General features: G+C 39.9%; 1 non-coding gene and 1 pseudogene across 1 annotated transcript; one reads left to right on the top strand and one right to left on the bottom strand.

Moving 5' to 3' along the window:
- Positions 1 to 6,425: 6,425 nt before the first annotated feature.
- LOC128640633 (uncharacterized) lies at positions 6,426 to 6,486 on the bottom strand (annotated as a pseudogene).
- An 8-nt stretch (positions 6,487 to 6,494) lies between these two features.
- TRNAL-AAG (transfer RNA leucine (anticodon AAG)) lies at positions 6,495 to 6,576 on the top strand. The gene has a single exon. It is a non-coding gene; the product is annotated as a tRNA-Leu (tRNA).
- The last annotated feature ends 9,786 nt before the right edge of the window (positions 6,577 to 16,362 follow it).

Genomic DNA, 16,362 nt, shown 5'->3' with positions numbered 1-16,362 from the left:
TTCTTTGTTAAAGGAAGTGTTAATTACTTTGAATATTGAGGAAGCTAGTCTTCTTGATATTAAAACCAGTAAACGTTTAAATGCTGTTTTTAAACCTACTGTGGTTACTCCAGAGGTTTTTCCTATTCCTGATGCTATTTCTGACATGATTTCTAAGGAATGGAATAAGCCAGGTACTCCTTTTAATCCTTCTGCAACATTTAAAAAATTGTATCCTTTACCAGCAATTGCAATAGAGTTTTGGGAAAAGATCCCCAAAGTTGATGGGGCTATTTCTACTCTTGCTAAACGAACCACTATTCCTATGGAAGATAGTACTTCCTTTAAAGATCCTTTAGATAGGAATATTGAATCTTATCTAAAGAAAGCCTATTTATATTCAGGTCATCTTCTTAGGCCTGCAATTACTTTGGCTGATGTTGCAGCTGCTTCAACTTTTTGGTTGGAGAATTTAGCACAACAAGAATTGGATTCTGACATATCTAGCATTGTTCGCTTACTGCAACATGCTAATCATTTTATTTGTGATGCCATTTTTGATATTATCAAAATTGATGTTAGATCCATATCTTTAGCTATTTTAGCTAGAAGAGCCTTGTGGCTTAAATCTTGGAATGCTGATATGACATTTAAGTCTAGATTGCTATCTCTTTCTTTCCAAGGTAATAATTTATTTGGTTCTCAGTTGGATTCTACTATTTCAACTGTTACAGGGGGGAAAGGAGTTTTTTGCCTCAGGATAAAAAACCTAAGGGTAAATCTAAGGCTTCTAATAGTTTTCATTCCTTTCATCAAAATAAGAAACAAAAACCTAATCCTTCCCCCAAGGAATCTGTTTCCAATTGGAAGCCTTCCTCAAATTGGAATAAATCCAAGCCTTTTAAGAAACCAAAGTCAGCCCCTAAGTCTGCATGAAGGTGCGGCCCTCATTCCAGCTCAGCTGGTAGGGGCAGATTAAGTTTTTTCAAAGATGTTTGGATAAATTCTGTCCAAAATCAATGGATTCAGAGCATTGTCTCTCAGGGGTACCGAATTGGATTCAGAGTAAGACCTCCTGTGAGGAGATTTTTTCTCTCACGCATCCCAGTAGATCCAGTAAAAGCTCAGGCTTTCCTGAAGTGTGTTTCAGATCTGGAGGTTTCAGGAGTAATCATGCCGGTTCCTTTTCAGGAACAAGTCCTGGGGTTTTATTCAAATCTATTAATTGTCCCAATGAAAGAAAATTCATTCAGGCCAGTTCTGGATCTGAAAATTTTGAATCGTTATGTAAGAGTACCAACTTTCAAGATGGTGACTATAAGGACTATTCTGCCTTTTGTTCAGCAAGGACATTATATGTCTGCTTACCTTCATATTCTGATTCATCCAGAACATTATCAGTTCCTGAGATTCTCTTTTCTAGACAAGCATTACCAATTTGTTGCTCTTCCATTTGGCCTAGCAACAGCTCCAAGAATCTTTTCAAAGGTTCTGGGTGCCCTACTCTCTGTAATCAGAGAACAGGGTATTGCAGTGTTTCCTTATTTGGACGATATCTTGGTACTAGCTCAGTCTTTACGTTCTGCAGAATCTCACACAAATCAACTTGTGTTGTTTCTTCGAAAACATGGTTGGAGGATCAATTTACCAAAAAGTTTTATGATTCCTCAGACAAGGGTCACCATTTTAGGTTTCCAGATAGATTCAGTGTCCATGACTCTGTCTCTAACAGAAGAGACACCTTTGAAATTGGTTGCAGCATGTCGGCGCCTTCAGTCTCAGTCATTCCCTTCAGTGGCTATGTGCATGGAAGTCTTAGGCCTCATGACTGCAGCATCGGACGCGATTCCTTTTGCTTGTTTTCACATGAGACCTCTCCAGCTTTGCATGCTGAATCAATGGTGCCGGGATTATACAAAGATATCACAATTAATATCCTTAAATCCAAATATTCGACACTCTCTGACGTGGTGGTTAAATTACCAGCGTTTAGTTCAAGGGGCCTTTTTTGTTCAGCCAACCTGGACTGTGATCACAACAGGTGTGAGTCTTTCAGGTTGGGGAGCTGTCTGGGGAACTCTGACAGCACACGGAGTTTGGAAATCTCAAGAGGCGAGATTACTAATCAATATTTTAGAACTCAGTGCAATTCTCAGAGCTCTTCAGTTTTGGCCTCTGTTGAAAAGAGAACCGTTCATTTGTTTTCAGACAGACAATATCACAACGGTGGCATATGTCAATCATCAGGGTGGGAGTCACAGTCCCCTAGCTATGAAAGAAGTATCTTGGATACTTGTTTGGGCGGAATCCAGCTCTTGTCTAATTTCTGCGGTTCATATATCAGGTGTAGACAATTGGGAGGCGGATTATCTCAGCCATCAGACTTTACATCCAGGGGAGTGGTCTCTCCATCCGGATGCGTTTTCTCAGATTGTTCAGATGTGGGGTCTTCCAGAAATAGATCTGATGGCCTCTCATCTAAACAAGAAACTTTCCAGATACCTGTCCAGGTCCAGGGATACTCAGGCGGAAGCAGTGCATACGCTGACACTTCCTTGGTGTTATCAACCTGCTTATATCTTCCCGTCTCTAGTTCTTCTTCCGAGAGTGATCTCCAAGATCATCATGGAATAATCGTTTGTGTTGCTGGTGGCTCCAGCATGGCCCCACAGGTTTTGGTATGCAGATCTTGTTCGGATGTCCAGTTGCCAACCTTGGCCACTTCCGTTAAGGCCAGACCTACTGTCTCAAGGTCCGTTTTTCCATCAGGATCTCAAATTATTAAATTTGAAGGTATGGAAATTGAACGCTTAGTATTACGTCATAGAGGTTTCTCTGACTCAGTAATTAATACTTTGTTACAAGCTCGTAAATCTGTCTCTAGGAAGATTTATTATCGAGTTTGGAAGATTTACATTTCATGGTATTCTTCTCATAAATTCTCTTGGCATTCTTTTAGAATTCCTAGAATTTTACAGTTTCTCCAGGATGGTTTGGATAGGGGTTTGTCTGCAAGTTCCTTGAAGGGACAAATCTCTGCTCTTTAAGTTTTATTTCACAGAAAGATTGCTAAACTTCCTGATATTCACTGTTTTGTACAGGCTTTAGTTCGTATTAAGCCCGTCATTAAATCAATTTCTCCTCCTTGGAGTCTTAATTTGGTTTTGAAGGCGTTACAGGCTCCTCCGTTTGAGCCTATGCATTCTTTGGACATTAAACTACTTTCTTGGAAAGTATTGTTCCTTTTGGCCATCTCTTCTGCTAAAAGAGTGTCTGAGCTATCTGCTCTTTCTTGTGAATCTCCTTTTCTGATTTTTCATCAGGATAAGGCGGTTTTTGCGGACTTCATTTAAATTTTTGCCTAAGGTTGTGAATACTAACAACATTAGTAGAGAAATTGTTGTTCCTTCTTTGTGTCCTTATCCTAAGAATCCTTTGGAAAGATCTTTACATTCTTTGGATGTGGTAAGAGCTTTAAAATATTATGTTGAAGCTACTAAAGATTTCAGGAAGACTTCTAGTTTATTTGTTATATTTTCTGGTCCTAGGAAAGGTCAGAAAGCATCTGCTGTTTCCTTGGCCTCTTGGTTAAAGCTTTTGATTCTTCAAGCTTATTTGGAGTCGGGTCAAGCCCCGCCTCAGAGAATTACAGCTCATTCTACTAGATCAGTCTCCACTTCGTGGGCTTTTAAGAATGAAGCTTCAGTTGATCAGATTTGCAAAGCAGCGACTTGGTCCTCTTTGCATACATTTACTAAATTCTACCGTTTTGATGTATTTGTTTCTTCTGAAGCAGTTTTTGGTAGAAAAGTTCTTCAGGCAGCTGTTTCAGTCTGATTCTTCTGCTGATGTTTTAAGTTTTTCTTTTCTTCATGAGAACAACTTATATTTTGGGTTGTGGATTATTTTTTCAGCATTTGGCTGTTTATTTTTATCCCTCCCTCTCTAGTGACTCTTGCGTGGAGTTCCACATCTTGGGTATTTTATATCCCATACGTCACTAGCTCATGGACTTGTGCCAATTACATGAAAGAAAACATAATTTATGTAAGAACTTACCTGATAAATTAATTTATTTCATATTGGCAAGAGTCCATGAGGCCCACCCTTTTTATGGTGGTTATGATTTTTTGTATAAAGCACAATTATTTAATTCATTATTTCATATCCAAATTTCTTTGCTTTTTACTCCTTTCTTTATCACCCCGCTACTTGGCTATTTGTTAAACTGAATTGTGGGTGTGGTGAGGGGTGTATTTGTGGGCATTTTGAGGTTTGGTAAACTTTGCCCCTCCTGGTGGGATTGTATATCCCATACGTCACTAGCTCATGGACTCTTGCCAATATGAAAGAAATTAATTTATCAGGTAAGTTCTTACAAAAATTATGTTTTTTTTCATAGAAGGTATGAATATAAGTAAATTAAGTATTAATGAGAGTTGATGTGTTAAAAAACGTTGGTTTCTAGAATTGCCTTTTTTTTTTTACATATGGAATTTAAGTAATGGTGTTTTGATATGTTGCACTTCATTTCACATATAGTGAATTCACTTAGTCTTGTCTTTATAACGGTTCACTATATAATTGGTATTACCGTAAGTGTAAATATAAGGTATTAGTAATACAATGAAGGCTTTAAGTTATGCACAATAACAATGTATGAAGGAAGGTGATGGGAATATAAAATCTGAATGAATTACTGAATGAGATGCACAGAATTATGACTAGGTAAAGCAAAATACTGTACACAAATTACTTTCTATGTGATCCTAGATTCAGTTTATGTAATGTGAAAGTTTAGGTTAGATTCATTTTTTTTTCATAGAAGGTATGAATATAAGTAAATTAAGTATTAATGAGAGTTGATATGTTAAAAAATGTTGGTTTCTAGAATTGCCTTTTTTTGTCGTAATGATTGAATTAACAACAGTTATTCTGGAAAATATAAATTTAAATATCTGGTTATGCACTAGCATTTGCAAGTGCATTTCATGTCACGTACAGTGAATTCACTTAGTATCACCTTTATAATGGTTCACTATATAAGTGGTATTACTTTAAGTGCAAACATAATGTATCAGCAACACAATGAAGGATTTAAGTTATGTATAATAACAACGTATTAAGGAAGGTGTTGGGTATATAAAAATTGAATGAATTAGTGAACGAGATGCACGGAATTAAGATTAGTAAAGCAATATACTGTACACAAATTATTTTTTATGTGATACCAGATCCATTTTAGGTAATGTGAAAAATTAGGTTAGATTAATGTTTTCCCTAGAAGGTATAAAAATAAGTAAACTAAGCATCAATGAAAGTTGAGTAAACTTTATGCTTGAATTCCCCCCTTTTTTTTTGTCTTGGAAGGGATGCCAATATTAAAAATATAATAGATAAAGCAATGAAAGTCGAAAATGAAGAATCTTAACAGTAAAGAGGTGCATATGAAGGCAAAAGGGGTGTGTGAGTGCTGTTTGGAGTATGACTGGTTTTTTTTTCGTTCTTCTCTTTTCTCTCTCTCCCCCTCCGCTCCTTCCGTCTTACATCCTTCCACTGCTCTTAAGTCTTTTATAGATAGCTTAAAGATAGTCAATAATGGTTAAATTAATTTCTTGGAATGTGGGTGGGATTCATTCCCCGATTAAAAGCAGATATTATAGGGCTACAAGAAACCCACCTTTCTGAAGCAGAACATTTAAAAATTAAATCAAAATGGGTAGGGGAAGTTATCAGCGCCTCATATTATAAAGCAGCAAGAGGGGTAGCGTTTATAATAAATAAAAAAATTAGAGTATGAGATTAAAAAAGAAAATAATTGATAAGGAAGGGAGGCTTGTTTTTATATATATATATTATTATAAATAAGGTTGAATACATACTTGGGAATATATACGGGCCTAATAATACCTATTGGAAATTTTGGAATAAGATATATAGGATTTTAGATAAAGGGATGGATAAAAAAAAAAACTGATAATAATGGAAGACTTTAATGCAACTCCCAACTCTCTATTAGATAGAAAAAGACATTAAATAATCAGATATATAGATTAGGAAATCACAATTGCAATATGAAAAAAAGATATTTCAGTAGATCATAAGGTTGTAGATATTTAGAGGCTTCTTAAGCCTAACAGTTTAGAATTCACATGTATGTCTAAATCTCATAACACCTTATCTAGGCTAGACCTTTTTCTAATTTCTAGTTCACCAATTTCAAAAAACTGGGGAAGTAACTATACAAGACTTTTATGAAGATGGATCAGGAAGAAAGAAGATTAAAGATGCCGCTTGATAGAAGACTTCAGCCCGATGATGGATCTCTTCAGCCGCCGCTTGGATCAAGACTTCAGCCCGATGATGGACCTCTTCAGCCGCCGCTTGGATCAAGATTTCAGCCCGATGATGGACCTCTTCAGCCCGATGCCCGGCAGATTAGGGGTTAATAAGTGTAAGGCTTCACGAATTTGCGTGTCATCCTTGCGCAGGGGCCATGCTCATAATTAGTGCAAGGTAGCGTGGCCGAGCGGTCTAAGGCGCTGGATTAAGGCTCCAGTCTCTTCGGAGGTGTGGGTTCAAATCCCACCGCTGCCAGAATCATCATTTTCACTTACTAGTAGTTTAAATGGTATATCGATTCGTAGCACAAGTAGGTTTGTTAATAAGTGTAAGGTTAGGGGTGTTTAGACTCGGGGTACATGTTAGGGTGTTAGGTGCAGACTTAGGAAGTGTTTCCCATAGGAAACAATGGGGCTGCGTTAGGAGCTGAACGCTGCTTTTTTGCAGGTGTTAGGTTTTTTTTTCAGCTCAAACGGCCCCATTGTTTCCTATGGGGGAATCGTGCACGAGCACGTTTTTGAAGCTAGCCGCGTCCGTAAGCACCGCTGGTATTGAGAGTTGCAGTGGCGGTAAATATGCTATATGCTCCCTTTTTGGAGCCTAACGCAGCCCTTCTATGAACTCTAAATACCAGCGGAATTTAAAAGGTGCGGGAGAAAAAAAGCATGCGTAGCTAACGCACCCCTTTGGCCGCAGAACTCTAGCGGTTAGTTAGCTAACAATCTTTCAATAACTTATTCACGTCTTAGATTTGAACCCCTCTAGGATAAACAGAGAGAGCTATTTCTCAGCCAAGAAAGAAAGGGACCAATTCTTATTTTCCATTGCTGGGAAAGCAGAGTCAGATACGGTTTGAAAGATTTGGGAATAAGGCTGGGAAATATTTGGGAAATCTTTTTAATAAAATAAAAAAAAGAAAACCAATAGGTATAATTAAAGACAGAGCAAGAATGATCAGTAGCTCAAAAGAAAACAGAATTTATGTTTACCTGATAAATTACTTTCTCCAACGGTGTGTCCGGTCCACGGCGTCATCCTTACTTGTGGGATATTCTCTTCCCCAACAGGAAATGGCAAAGAGCCCAGCAAAGCTGGTCACATGATCCCTCCTAGGCTCCGCCTTCCCCAGTCATTCGACCGACGTAAAGGAGGAATATTTGCATAGGAGAAATCATATGATACCGTGGTGACTGTAGTTAAAGAAAATAAATCATCAGACCTGATTAAAAAACCAGGGCGGGCCGTGGACCGGACACACCGTTGGAGAAAGTAATTTATCAGGTAAACATAAATTCTGTTTTCTCCAACATAGGTGTGTCCGGTCCACGGCGTCATCCTTACTTGTGGGAACCAATACCAAAGCTTTAGGACACGGATGATGGGAGGGAGCAAATCAGGTCACCTAGATGGAAGGCACCACGGTTTGCAAAACCTTTCTCCCAAAAATAGCCTCAGAAGAAGGAAAAGTATAAAATTTGTAAAATTTGGTAAAAGTGTGCAGTGAAGACCAAGTCACTGCCTTACATATCTGATCAACAGAAGCCTCGTTCTTAAAGGCCCATGTGGAAGCCACGGCCCTAGTGGAATGAGCTGTGATTCTTTCAGGAGGCTGCCGTCCGGCAGTCTCATAAGCCAATCTTATGATGCTTTTAAGCCAAAAAGATAGAGAGGTAGAAGTTGCTTTTTGACCTCTCCTTTTACCAGAATAAACAACAAACAAGGAAGATGTTTGTCTGAAATCCTTTGTAGCATCTAAATAGAATTTTAGAGCACGGACAACGTCCAAATTGTGTAACAAACGTTCCTTCTATGAAACTGGATTCGGACACAAAGAAGGTACAACTATCTCCTGGTTAATATTTTTGTTGGAAACAACCTTCGGAAGAAAACCAGGCTCAGTACGTAAAAACCACCTTATCTGCATGGACCAGATAGGGCGGAGAACACTGCAGAGCAGATAACTCAGAAACTCTTCTAGCGGAAGAAATTGCAACCTAAAACAAAACTTTCCAAGATAATAACTTAATATCTACGGAATTTAAGGGTTCAAACGGAACCCCTTGAAGAACTGAAAGAACTAGATTAAGACTCCAGGGAAGAGTCAAAGGTCTGTAAACAGGCTTGATTCTAACCAGAGCCTGAACAAACGCTTAAACGTCTGGCACAGCTGCCAGCCTTTTGTGAAGTAAAACAGATAAAGCAGAGATCTGTCCCTTCAGAGAACTCGCAGAAAATCCTTTCTACAAACCTTCTTGTAGAAAGGAAAGAATCTTAGGAATTTTTATCTTGTTCCATGGGAATCCTTTAGATTCACACCAACAGATATATTTTTTCCATATATTATGGTAAAATTTTCTAGTTACAGGCTTTCTAGCCTGAATAAGAGTATCCATTACAGAATCTGAAAACCCACGCTTTGATAAAATCAAGCGTTCAAACTCCAAGCAGTCAGTTGGAGGAAAACCAGATTCGGATGTTCGAATGGACCCTGAATAAGAAGGTCCTGTCTCAAAGGTAGCTTCCATGGTGGAGCCGATGACATTCACCAGGTCTGCATACCAAGTCCTGCGTGGCCACACAGGAACTATCAAGGTCACCGAAGCCCTCTCCAGATTGATCCTGGCTACCAGCCTGGGAATGAGAGGAAACGGTGGGTATACATAAGCTAGGTTGAAGATCCAAGGTGCTACTATTGTATCCAATAGAGTCGCCTTGGGATCCCTGGATTTGGACCCGTAACAAGGGACCATGAAGTTCTGACGAGAGGCCATCAGAACCATGTCAGGAATGCCCCATAATTGAGTTATTTGGGCAAAGATTTCCAGATGGAGTTCCCACTCCCCCGGATGCTCCTCCATCGCCAGGGAACTCCTTGTTACCCTCTGATGGTTGATATATGTAACAGTCGTCATGATGTCTGATTGAAACCTTATGAATTTGGCCTTTGCTAGTCGAGGCCAAGCCTTGAGAGCATTGAATATCACTCTCAGTTCCATTATGTTTATCGGGAGAAGAGAGTCTTCCCGAAACCATAGACCCTGAGTTTTCAGGGGTTCCCAGACCGCGCCCCAGCCCACCAGACTGGCGTCGGTCGTGACAATGACCTATCCTGGTCTGCGGAAGCTCATTCCCTGTGACAGGTTGTCCAGGGTCAGCCACCAACGGAGTGAATCTGTGGTTATTTGATCTACTTGTATCGTCGGAGACAAGTCTGTATAATCCCCATTCCACTGTCTGAGCATGCACAGGTGCAATGGTCTTAGATGAATTTGTGCAAAAGGAACTATGTCCATTGCCGCAACCATCAAACCTATTACTTCCATGGACTGCGCTATGGAAGGAAGAAGAACAGAATGAAGTACCTGACAAGAGCTTAGAAGTTTTGATTTTCTGGCCTCTGTCAGAAAAACCTTAATTTCTAAGGAAACTATTATTGTTCCCAAGAAGGGAACTCTTGTTGACGGGGACAGAGAACTTTTTTTCTATGTTCACTTTCCACCTGTGAGATCTGAGAAAGGCTAGGACAATGTCCGTATGAGCCCTTGCTTTTGACAGAGACGACACTTGAATCAGGATGTCGTCCAAGTAAGGTACTACTGCAATGCCCCTTGGTCTTAGCACCGCTAGAAGGGACCCTAGTACCCTTGTGAAAATCCTTGGAGCAGTGGCTAATCCGAATGGAAGTGCCACAGGTAATGCTTGTCCAGAAAGGCGAACCTTAGGACCCGAAAATGTTCCTTGTGGATAGGAATACGTAGGTACGCATCCTTTAAGTCCACCGTGGTCATGAATTGATCTTCCTGGATGGTAGGAAGGATCGTTCGAATGGTTTCCATTTTGAATGATGAAACCCTTAGAAACTTGTTTAGAATCTTGAGATCTAAAATAGGTCTGAATGTTCCCTCTTTTTTGGGAATTATGAACAGGTTGGAGTAAAAACCCATCCCTTGTTCTCCTAATGGAACAGGATGAATCACACCCATGCTTAACAGGTCGTCTACACAGTGTAAGAATGCCTGTTCGAAGATAATTGAGACCCGTGGAACCTTCCCCTTGGGGGTAGTTCCCTGAATTCCAGGAGATAACCTTGAGAAACTATTTCTAGCGCCCAAGGATCCTGAACATCTCTTGCCCCAGCCTGAGCAAAGAGAGAAAGTCTGCCCCCCACCAGATCCGTCCCAGATCGGGGGCCAACACTTCATGCTGTTTTGGTAGCAGTGGCAGGTGACTTGGCCTGCTTACCCTTGTTCCAGCCTTGCATCGGCCTCCAGGCTGGCTTGGTTTGAGAAGTATTACCCTCTTGCTTAGAGGGTGTAGAAATTGAGGCTGGTCCGTTTCTGCGAAAGGGACGAAAATTTGGCTTCTTTTTAGCCTTAAAAGACCTATCCAGAGGAAGGGCGTGGCCCTTTCCCCCAGTGATGTCTGAAATAATCTCTTTCAAGTCAGGGCCAAACAGTGTTTTACCCTTGAAAGGGATGTTAAGCAAAAGCGCTCTGCGCGCCACGATAGCAAACCCTGAATTATTCGCCGCTAATCTAGCTAATTGCAAAGCGGCATCTAAAATAAAAAAGAGTTAGCCAATTTAAGAGCTTGAACTCTGTCCAAAACCTCCTCGTACGAAGATTCTTTATTGAGCGACTTTTCTAGTTCTTCGAACCAGAAACACGCAGCTGTAGTGACAGGAACAATGCATGAAATTGGTTGTAGAAGGTAACCTTGCTGAACAAACATCTTTTTAAGCAAACCCTCTAACCTTTAATCCATAGGATCTTGAAAGCACAACTATCTTCTATAGGAATAGAAGTGCGTTTGTTTAGAGTAGAAACCGCCCCCTCGACCCTGGGGACTGTATGCTATAAGTCCTTTCTGGGGTCGACTATAGGAACTAATTTCTTAAATATAGGGGGAGGACAAAAGGTATGCCGGGCCTTTCCCACTCCTTATTTACTATGTCCGCCACCCGCTTGGGTATAGGAAAAACGGGGGGCACCGGAACCTCTAGGAACTTGTCCATCTTACCTAATTTCTCTGGAATGACCAAATTGTCACAATCATCCAGAGTAGATAATACCTCCTTAAGTAGTGCGTGGAGATGTTGAAATATAAATTTAAAAGTTACAATATCAGGTTCTGCTTGTTGAGAAATTTTCCCTGAATCTGAAATTTCTCCCTCAGACAAAACCTCCCTCCTGGCCCCTTCAGATAGGTGTGAGGGTATATCAGAACAGATATCATCAGCGTCCTCTTGCTTTTCAGTGTTTAAAACAGAGCAATCACGCTTTCTCTGATAAGTAGGCATTTTGGAAAAAATGCATGCAATAGAATTATCCATTACAGCCATTAATTGTTGTATGGTAATAAGTATTGGCGCACTAGATGTACTAGGGGCCTCTTGTGTGGGCAAAACTGGTGTAGACACAGAAGGGGATGATGCAGTACCATGCTTACTCCCCTCATTAGAGGAATCATCTTGGGCAATATCATATCTATGGCATTATTATCCCTACTTTGTTTGGACATTATGACACAAATATATCACATATATTTAAATGGGGAGACACATTGGCTTTCATACATATAGAACATCGTTATCTGATGGTTCAGACATGTTAAACAGGCTTAAACTTGTCAACAAAGCACAAAAAACGTTTTACAATAAAACCGTTACTGTCCCTTTAAATTTCAAACTGAACACACTTTATTACTGAATATGTGAAAAAGTATGAAGGAATTGTTCAAATTTCACCAAATTTTCACCACAGTAACTTAAAGCCTTAAAAGTATTGCACACCAAATTTGAGAGCTTTAACCCTTAAAATAACGGAACCGGAGCCGTTTTTACATTTAACCCCTATACAGTCCCAGGTATCTGCTTTGCTGAGACCCAACCAAGCCCAGAGGGGAATACGATACCAAATGATGCCTTCTATAAGCTTTTTCAGTGGTTCTTAGCTCCTCACACATGCATCTGCATGCCATGCTTTCCAAAAACAACTGCGCATTAGAGGCGCGAAAATGAGGCTCTGTCTATGACTAGAAAAGGCCCCCAGTGAAAAAGGTGTCCAATACAGTGCCTGCCGTTTTTATTAAAACAATCCCCAAGATTTAACAACTATTAAAAGTAATAATCTGCCAAATATACTTAGTAAAGTAATCGTTTTAGCCCAGAAAAATGTCTACCAGTTTTTTAAGCCCTAATGAAGCCCTTTATTCTTTTACTTAAACTAAGAAAATGGCTTACCGGTTCCCATAGGGAAAATGACAGCTTCCAGCATTACCGAGTCTTGTTAGAAATGTGTCATACCTCAAGCAGCAAAAGTCTGCTCACTGTTTCCCCCAACTGAAGTTAATTCCTCTCAACAGTCCTGTGTGGAAACAGCCATCGATTTTAGTAACGGTTGCTAAAATCATTTTCCTCTTACAAACAGAAATCTTCATCTCTTTCCTGTTTCAGAGTAAATAGTACATACCAGCACTATTTTAAAATAACAAACTCTTGATTGAAGAATAAAAACTACATTTAAACACCAAAAAACTCTAAGCCATCTCCGTGGAGATGTTGCCTGTACAACGGCAAAGAGAATGACTGGGGAAGGCGGAGCCTAGGAGGGATCATGTGACCAGCTTTGCTGGGCTCTTTGCCATTTCCTGTTGGGGAAGAGAATATCCCACAAGTAAGGATGACGCCGTGGACCGGACACACCTATGTTGGAGAAATATCTTTAGTGTTTCAGAGATATTATGAGAGCTTATATTCTTCTCAGGATCCTGAGTTGGGACCAATTCAGAAGTTCTTAAGGGAGTCTATTCTACCTGTAATAAGCAAAGAGGATAGCGACTCACTAAATAAACCAATTACTGACAAGGAAATTATAAATATTATACGACAACTGAAGAAAGGGGAAGGCACCTGGGCCTGATGGGCTCCCTTTGGAATTGTATTTATTACTAAAGGAGGAAGTTACTCAGTGTCTTGGGGAGCTTTATGAATATTATTTTCAGCAGAATAAAAAAATTACAGGGCAATTAAAAACAGCTAATATTGTTCTATTACCTAAGGAAGGTAAAGATCTTACCCAGGTCTCTTCGTGTAGACCTATCTCGCTCTTAAATCTTGATTACAAGATATTTATGAAGATATTTGCAGAGAGAATGAAACTAATTTTACCTAAAATACTGCATATGGACCAGGCAAGATTTGTTAGCAGGAGAACATCTGAGCTAAATATTAGAAAAATTCAGCAGGTCATTTGTAGATATAATGGTGATAGTGGAGATATTAGTACCTCGGCTCTGCCGGAGGCCTTCCGGCTATCCCTGGATGCAGAGAAGGCCTTCGACAGAGAGAGTGGAGATATACAGTATGTTTGAGACACTGAAGAGATTTGGTTTTGAGGGGACATTTTTGGATTTAATTTCTAATGTATATTCAGATGCTAGTGCTTCCATTTTGGTTAATAATTGCATGTCTTCTTTCTTCGGTCTGTCCAGGGGTACCAGACAAGGGTGCCCTATGTCACCTCTTTTATTTGATTTGGTTTTGGAACCCCCGGCTAGCCGACCTAGGGAGCGGGTAGAGGGTGTTATCGTAGGCAAATAAAATTTTCAATTAGCTCTCTTTGCAGACGACTTATTGATGTGTGTAGCCGGAAGAACAAGTTGATAAAATAGTAAAAATTTTGGAAGACTACGGCAGACTGTCAGGATATAAGATAAACTACTCGAAGTCAAATATTCTATGGTTAAAAAAAACAATAAACAGGGAACAGACATATCCATTTACTGAAGTAATTTTTTTTAAATATATGGGGATTATCTTTCGGCTGACCCTTCTGAAAGGTACAAATTGAACTTAACATTAACTCTTCAAAATAGTGCAGAGAGAGTAAAAGGATGGGTTAATATGCCACTCTCCTTATCAGGGAGAGTGGCAGCTTTTAAAATGTTTATTCTCCCAAGATTATTATATCCTCTTAGAATGTTTTCTCTGGCTATTAAAAAAACTGACCTTATTAATTTTACAAGAGTCTTAACCCACTTTTTATGGAGAGGGAAAAAAACAGGATTAGACTAGATAAAATGTATTTGCCCCGGATTAAAGGAGGCCCTTCCGAATGTCAAATTATATAACCAAGCTATATTATTGAGAGCCCCTATGGATTGGATAGAGCAGACAAATAATTTTACTAGCTGTAATATGGATGAATGTCTGTGTGTCCCCCATTCTTTAGCTTTTATACTTCATGCATCAAATAAGGAGTTGGGCCCAAAAATATTTTTACATCCTTTATTAAAAGATATTATTGCAACTTGGAGGGAAACAATGAAAGTGAGGGGAGGGAATTATGCTATTTCGAAGTGTTTACCACTTCAGGGGAATCCTAGATTCCAACCAAGAATAGAAAATAGGGTATATCAGGCGTGGGGAATTAACCCTTTCATGTCAGGGCTAAAGTGCCTACATCGGAACAACTGTTCCGATGTAGACAAATTGAAACCATGCGATCGTGCACACAATCACAAGATTTCAATTATTGGATTGCATTTGGGGGGCGTCCCTACAACCCTAGGAACGCCCTCCAGACCGCGATCAAATCCTGAAAGCACAGAAGGCTTCAGGACAGCCGTTAGCTATGAAGTTCTATTCCGTCATAACAGCTTTAAAGCCCAGTGTAATTATGACGGAATAGAACGGCATAACGGCTTTAAAAGGTTAAGGGTATCAGTCTGCTTAAACACCTAATTGACCCCTTAAAATTGAAACCATACAAATTTTGTGACCTACAAAGGGTATATAAAATTCATAAAAATGAGTAAAAAGGTCTTAATAGCATGAATATATGCTAATCTTCAAAATATGAGGGAGGAAAAACAAAATTTATGCTTACCTGATAAATTCATTTCTCCTGTAGTGTGGTCAGTCCACGGGTCATCATTACTTCTGGGATATTATCTCCTCCCCTACAGGAAGTGCAAGAGGATTCACCCAGCAGAGCTGCTATATAGCTCCTCCCCTCTACGTCACCTCCAGTCATTCGACCAAAGGACCAACGAGAAAGGAGAAGCTCAAGGGTGTAGTGGTGACTGGAGTATAATCCAAAATTTTTTTTAGCCTGCCATAAAAAACAGGGCGGGCCGTGGACTGACCACACTACAGGAGAAATGAATTTATCAGGTAAGCATAAATTTTGTTTTCTCCTGTTAAGTGTGGTCAGTCCACGGGTCATCATTACTTCTGGGATACCAATACCAAAGCAAAAGTACACGGATGACGGGAGGGACAGGCAGGCTCTTTATACGGAGGGAACCACTGCCTGAAGAACCTTTCTCCCAAAAACAGCCTCCAAAGAAGCAAAAGTGTCAAATTTGTAAAATTTGGAAAAAGTATGAAGAGAAGACCAAGTTGCAGCCTTGCAAATCTGTTCAACAGAAGCCTCATTCTTAAAGGCCCAAGTGGAAGCCACAGCTCTAGTAGAATGAGCTGTAATTCTTTCAGGAGGCTGCTGTCCAGCAGTCTCATAGGCTAATCGTATTATGCTACGAAGCCAAAAAGAGAGAGAGGTAGCCGAAGCTTTTTGACCTCTCCTCTGACCAGAATAAACGACAAACAGGGAAGACGTTTGACGAAAATCCTTAGTTGCCTGTAGATAAAATTTCAGGGCACGGACTACATCTAGATTGTGTAGCAGACGTTCCTTCTTCGAGGAAGGATTAGGACACAAAGATGGAACAACAATCTCTTGATTGATATTCCTGTTAGTGACCACCTTAGGTAGGAACCCAGGTTTAGTACGCAGAACTACCCCGTCAGAATGAAAAATCAGATAAGGAGAATCACAATGTAAGGCAGATAACTCAGAGACTCTTCGAGCCGAGGAAATAGCCATTAAAAACAGAACTTTCCAAGATAACAACTTGATATCAATGGAATGAAGGGGTTCAAACGGAACACCCTGTAAAACATTAAGAACTAAGTTCAAACTCCATGGCGGAGCAACAGTTTTAAACACAGGCTTGATCCTAGCTAAAGCCTGACAAAAA

Source organism: Bombina bombina, chromosome 9 (assembly GCF_027579735.1).
Source record: "Bombina bombina isolate aBomBom1 chromosome 9, aBomBom1.pri, whole genome shotgun sequence".
NCBI classification, from domain to species: domain Eukaryota; kingdom Metazoa; phylum Chordata; class Amphibia; order Anura; family Bombinatoridae; genus Bombina; species Bombina bombina.
This window is presented reverse-complemented; position numbering and strand designations above follow the sequence as displayed.